This window comes from Aptenodytes patagonicus, chromosome 15, assembly GCF_965638725.1.
Source record: "Aptenodytes patagonicus chromosome 15, bAptPat1.pri.cur, whole genome shotgun sequence".
Taxonomy (NCBI): domain Eukaryota; kingdom Metazoa; phylum Chordata; class Aves; order Sphenisciformes; family Spheniscidae; genus Aptenodytes; species Aptenodytes patagonicus.
Window position 1 is genome coordinate 7,969,862 of NC_134963.1, and position 6,000 is coordinate 7,975,861.

The following is a 6,000-nucleotide window of genomic DNA, read 5'->3' on the forward strand; positions in this document are numbered from 1 at the left end:
TGCTAAGCCACTATCCATCGTATTTGAGAAGTCGTGGCAGTCTGGTGAAGTTCCCACTGACTGGAAAAGGGGAAACATAACCCCCATTTTTAAAAAGGAAAAAAAGGAAGACCCGGGAAACTACAGGCCAGTCAGCCTCACCTCTGTGCCTGGGAAGATTGTGGAACAGATCCTTCTGGAAGCTCTGCTAAGGCACATGGAGGACAGGGAGGTGAATTGAGACACCCAGCATGGCTTCACCAAGGGCAAGTCCTGCCCGACTAACCTAGTGGCCTTCTACGATGGAGTGACTACATCAGTGGACACGGGAAGGGCTACGGATGTTGTCTGTCTGGACCTCTGTAAGGCCTTTGACACGGTCCCCCACAACATCCTTCTCCCTAAACTGGAGAGGTATGGATTTGATGGGTGGACTGTCCGGTGGGTGAGGAATTGCTTAGATGGTCACATCCAGAGGGTAGTGGTCAACGGCTCGATGTACAGATGGAAGTTGGTGAGGAGTGGCGTCCCGCAGGGGTCCATATTGGGACCGGTACTGTTTAATATCTTCATCAATGACACAGACAGTGGGATCGAGTGCACCCTCAGCAAGTTTGCAGATGACACCAAGCTGAGTGGTGCAGTCGACATGCCAGAGGGACAGGATGCCATCCAGAGGGACCTGGACAAGCTCGAGAAGTGGGCCCATGTGAACCTCATGAGGTTTAACAAAGCCAAGTACAAGGTCCTGCACCTGGGTTGGGGCAACTCCGGGTATCAATACAGGCTGGGGGATGAAGGGATTGAGAGCAGCCCTGCCGAGAAGGACTTGGGGGTACTGGTGGATGAAAAGCTGGACATGAGCCAGCAATGTGCGCTCGCAGCCCAGAAGGCCAATCGCATCCTGGGCTACGTCAAAAGCAGCGTGGCCAGCAGGTCAAGGGAGGTGATTCTGCCCCTCTACTCCGCTCTGGTGAGACCCCACCTGCAGCACTGCGTCCAGCTCTGGAGCCCTCAGAATAAGACAGACATGGACCTGTTGGAGCGGGTCCAGAGGAGGGCCACGAAAATGATCAGGGGGATGGAACACCTCTGCTGTAAAGAAAGGCTGAGAGAGTTGGGGTTGTTCAGCCTGGAGAAGAGAAGGCTTTGGGGAGACCTTATTGCAGCCTGTCAGTACTTAAAGGGGGCTTATAAAGAAGACGGCGGCAAACTTTTTAGCAGGGCCTGTTGCGACAGGACAGGGGGGAATGGCTTTAAACTAAAGGGGGGTAGATTTAGACTAGATATAAGGAAGAAATTTTTTACGCTGAGGGTGGTGAAACACTGGCCCAGGTTGCCCAGAGAGGTGGTGGATGCCCCATCCCTGGAAACATTCCAGGTCAGGTTGGACGGGGCTCTGAGCAACCTGATCTAGCTGAAGATGTCCCTGCCCACGGCGGGGGGGGGGGGGGGGGGGTTGGACTAGATGACCTTTAAAAGGTCCCTTCTAACCCAAACTATTCTATTCTATGATTCTGTGATTATTTCTCTCTCACCCACCTCCGAGCAGCCCTGGCTGGGCGAGGGCATGGGGGCGGCCGGTTCCCATCATGGTGTGGAGGAGCATGTCCATGCTGCCGTGTCTCTCTCCCCGTCCCAGTGGTGCAGGACCCCAGGAGCAGCCTGTTGAGCTCAGCTCTGTGCACAGCAGCTTGACTGGCTGTAGCTGTCAGCTGGGTGATGGGGAAGGTCCATCCCACCCAGCAGAGCAGTCCCCGCTCCGACAGCTTCATTTCGAAGCTCAGCCCTGCCTGAGGGATGCTCTAGCAGACAAGTAGCCACTTGTCCTCTCCATCTCCCTGTCTTTAATCGTGGCAGTGTCCACCCCTGCCAGCCCGGAGCTGTGGCTCTCCCTCTTTGGGGGACACCAGGAAGAAGCACAGGGGTTTCTTCCAGCTTATGGGGGGGGGGTTGTCCCACCCTGGGAGCACCGTCTGCCCTGGCAGGAAAGGAGCACCAGTGCCTGCCAAAGCCGTCTGCAAGAGGGATCGCTGCGTCACCGTGTCTTGATTTACTACAGCCCTGCTCCCGCTGCACTGCGGAGCAGATGGAGACGTTCGGTCCTTCTGTTTTCGGGGCTTTGCAGAATTCCACAGACATCCTTTTTTTTTTTTTTTGGGTCTTAAATCCTTTTGAGCAGGGAAGCTTCAATGAATTTTAAATAAGCTCTCGAAGCTGTGCATTAAAACCTAACAAGCCAGAATATCAATTATGCTGATGTAAATGAGGAGTAGTTCCAGGGAAGTAAGTGGTGGCTTTGGGTTGATGCTGGTGTCGAGAGATCAGGACCTGGCTGAGTGACTGGGACAGAATTAAACCCTCTTTCTTCTTCTTCCGATCATCAGGGTCATGGCTGCGTAGTGGGAGCCTTAACAGTTAAACCATGAAGGCGAAGAGAGTGAGGAGCTGGCAGGAGATGCAGGAGGTCTCTGGTCTCCTGGGCTGGGGAAGCCGAGGATGTCGCATGCTGAGCATCGTCCTGCTCTGGGGCACAGGCAGAGCCGTTGTCTGCTCAGACCTTCATTGCTCGGTCCTTGCTGGCACCTTCGTGCTCTCTAACTCGTCTCGCTGCTTCGTCTTCGGACACCTCAGTCTGTGCCAGTCCCTCTAGCTAAGAGGAGTGGATTTGGCTGGGTCTCTATCCTGCAGGCTAGTGCACCAAAATCCTGATCTTCCCTGCAAAGTCCCCGTCTGCTCTGGCTTGTCCCCATCAACTCTGATTAGAAAAAAGGAGCCACCAATTTTTCTTGCAAGAATCCTGCCTCTTGCCAACTTGATGGAGGTTATTAATGTTATATTTGTCCCGGCCTATCCCCTCCATGTTGTTTTCGTTTGAGCTCAATTTTCTCTCTATTAAGTTTACTAGTGCTTGCTGTTTTCTTTCTTGTAGCAATTAAACCCCCTAAATGCAAACGTAGGTGCAGGTTGGCCAAAAGCTACACCTAGTACTGTTGGCTCCAGCGTTTGCAGGCTCTGCCCCAAGCACCGCGGTGGACCTCTGATTTGGGGGTTACTGGTCACCGTTTTAATTAATTTTTGACAGTTCTTGAAAGGAAACCTCTTTCTTTTATAAGCCAGCTTTGATAGCGCAGAACTAAATCACTGCAAGAGATTGAATCCGGGCAGCTGACGAGTTTGTGTTTAACCTCTTGGATCGGCTCAGCCAGCAGCGGGGAGGGCTGTGCTTGGCAGGTCCAGCGGCAGCCTGGGGCTGCCAAACGTCACGGGATGGTGTCAAGATCACCTCTGGTTCAGCTGTGCTTCTTGGTCCTTCTTTGGTGCTGGATCCCTCTGGGATCTGTTCAGTGTGTGTGGGGCACGAAGCAGGAGTCATCACCTGGACGTGATGCTGATGCAAACCCTCTGTGTCCAGAGGAAGGAGTGATATCTCCAAAACCGTCCCTGCTTTCTGCTGGTTTGATTTACAGAGCAGAGCGTCTCTGTCACGGGAAGAGCCCTCAGGAACAGCTCTGGCACTTCACAGCAGCACCTGCCCCGGGTATCATCATGCTTTTGGCTTTCCACTTGCTAAGTGGACTGGACGAGCGTCTTTCAGAGCTGTCGTCCAGGGATATGTCCTGGCGTGATCCTGCTACCCTCGCCAGGGGACTCCCAGGGATGGGGACCATGTGTACCAGCACCTTAAAGCCTTTCCCCCCGGGGTCTTGCTGCACCCAGAGTCTGCAGTGACGTGGGCTGCATCTCACCCTGTCCATGGTGACGTTTCTCCAAAAATCCTAACGCTGCAAGGAAGCCACCGAGACGCATGGTGTGCCTCGGCCGGGGAGAGCACTGTGGGAATGAGCAGAGATCAAACCCCATGGAGAAAAGCTGGAAGGAGGGGAGAAGGTCTAAATAACCAGTGTTAATCCTGAGGCTGACACACGACGTGCGTCTGTGTTATAGAGGAACACGCTGTATGCAGGGAGGAGACGGGAGCTTTTATCTTCTCCGTGTAAACCTTTATCCTTCACTCTCAAAGTGTGCATGAATTTTCCCGGAATGCCCACTTTGGTGAGCGCAGGGCTGTGTTTTGGCTTTGTGGTGAGACTCTGAGGAGCCCAGAAAATCCCCCTTTTTGGTTGAAATCCACTGCTTACTGGTGTTGGGCGGATGGTAACTTTGCATCACCGTTGTCTGCTCCTCAGCACGTGGGTTGGGAATGCTCTTGGAAAAGGATGGCCAAAATGTGCTGGCAATGGGCTGGGCTCCAGGGAGAGAGCTGGGTCATGGTGGCACTGAAAAGCATTGCTGCGGAGTCCCAGGATGCTCCCGGGCCGGTGGGATGTGGGGTGAGCCAGCACTGCTTGCCACAGCCTCCCTGGGTGCAAACAGTCTCCAGCTTCGCTCCTGCAAGCCAAACGGAGCAGGGATGAGCTGGTATCTGAAAACGGACAAAGCGTGTCCGTCTGGGGTTCACTGTGGTCTGGCAGGGCTGGGGTTGGTTAACTGAACCATCAGTGCCTGCAGCCCTGGTGTGGCATCGCTATGGGAATGGCCCCTGGGATGCTTAACCCTCCTGAGTGTCAGCCCTGGGCATCTGCAGAGCATCTTTCCTGAGCCTGCTTTCCCCAAAAACGCAGGCTCACGTGACTGCTCTGCCGCCTTGTCCCCATCCTCCAGCACGATGTGAACTGTCAGGCCGCTTGATAAAGCATTAAAGGTTTCAAAGGTAATTAAATTCCTACAAGTTGGTGTACTTAAACAGCAAGGCAGAGGAAAAACACGTCCACCGGAGAGAAGTTGGAGTAAGCGCTCAGTCTTTATTAGACGCTAGCGAGTCTACTCGGGAGACCCCACAGAAATGGCCTATGGAGGGGGGGGAAGTCTGCGGTGCCACGTGGTCTCTGGGGGAACCCCAAGATTAGGAGGGCTAGGGGTGCCCCGAACCGTGGGGAAGCACTCCTGGAGCTGTTGCATGGGGTCTGCACGGGGCAAACCCAGCTGGGAGGGAGGAAAGAAAAGCAAAATGTGTATTTAATCCATTTTGGGGGAAACCAAAGCCGACTGACGCTGTGAGGAGGAATGAATGGAGGCAGGAGAAGCGGGATGTGGGCGGGAGAGGGCCGGTGCGCATCTCGTGTGTTATAAAATTGCTGTTTCCAAACCATCCCAAACTTTTGTATTTGTTAATTTAGTGGCCAACTCTGCAGCAGATAAATCCAGGGCAGGTTTGTAAATGCTGCATTGTTGGCAGCCAAAACACAAATACAACCTGAACAGCTGCCAAACAGTGAAAAGCAGGAAAAAAAGCTCTGTGTCAGGATTTACAGCCCTGGAAAAGAAAAGGCTACAGCAGCCTGCTCGGGCGGGCTGTGAAGGGGCTGGCCCAGCCCCAGACTTCCCTCCCGGGGGGAAGATACTGGGAGGAGAGAAAGAGAAGCTGTTTTCAGGCTACCCACAGCACCGGGGGGCTCCTGGAAAGGGATTTGGGTGTTTCTTGGGGCTCTGTGATGCTGCAGGCTCAGAGAAAGCCACGTTTGGGAAAGTGGATGGGTGCAAAAATGTGTAAAAATCTGTTTGTGGTTGCAGGTTTGGTGATTCCCATCCTGGCTGGAGCATTGCCGCCGCCTGCCCTGCTGTGGGCATCCCGCTCGGCCATCGCCGCTGCTTCTGCTCAACTTCGGCAGCCCTTGGAGCGCACCCAGAGCCCAATTTTTCTTGCGGTCGGGACTGGTTGTGCTGCTCGTTGCTCGAGCTGCCTGGCGTTTCCTATGATAGGACCTTGGTTTTCAGCTGTTCATCACCTTTTTGCTAAAAATATTCGAGCTGAAATCATAGAGCTCTTTCCAAGAATCAAGGGAAAGAGGAAGGCGAGCTCTTGCCTTGCAGGTCATTGCAAACAGGCAGGAGTCGTCAGCGCCAGCCCCTGCCTTTCCTTCCCCTTCCTCAGAAATGGGAAAAAGACCTCGTGTTTAATTAATGCCGCGCATCGCGAAATATCACTGCTTGTCTGTGCAAAGCTCCCTGCTCGCAGCC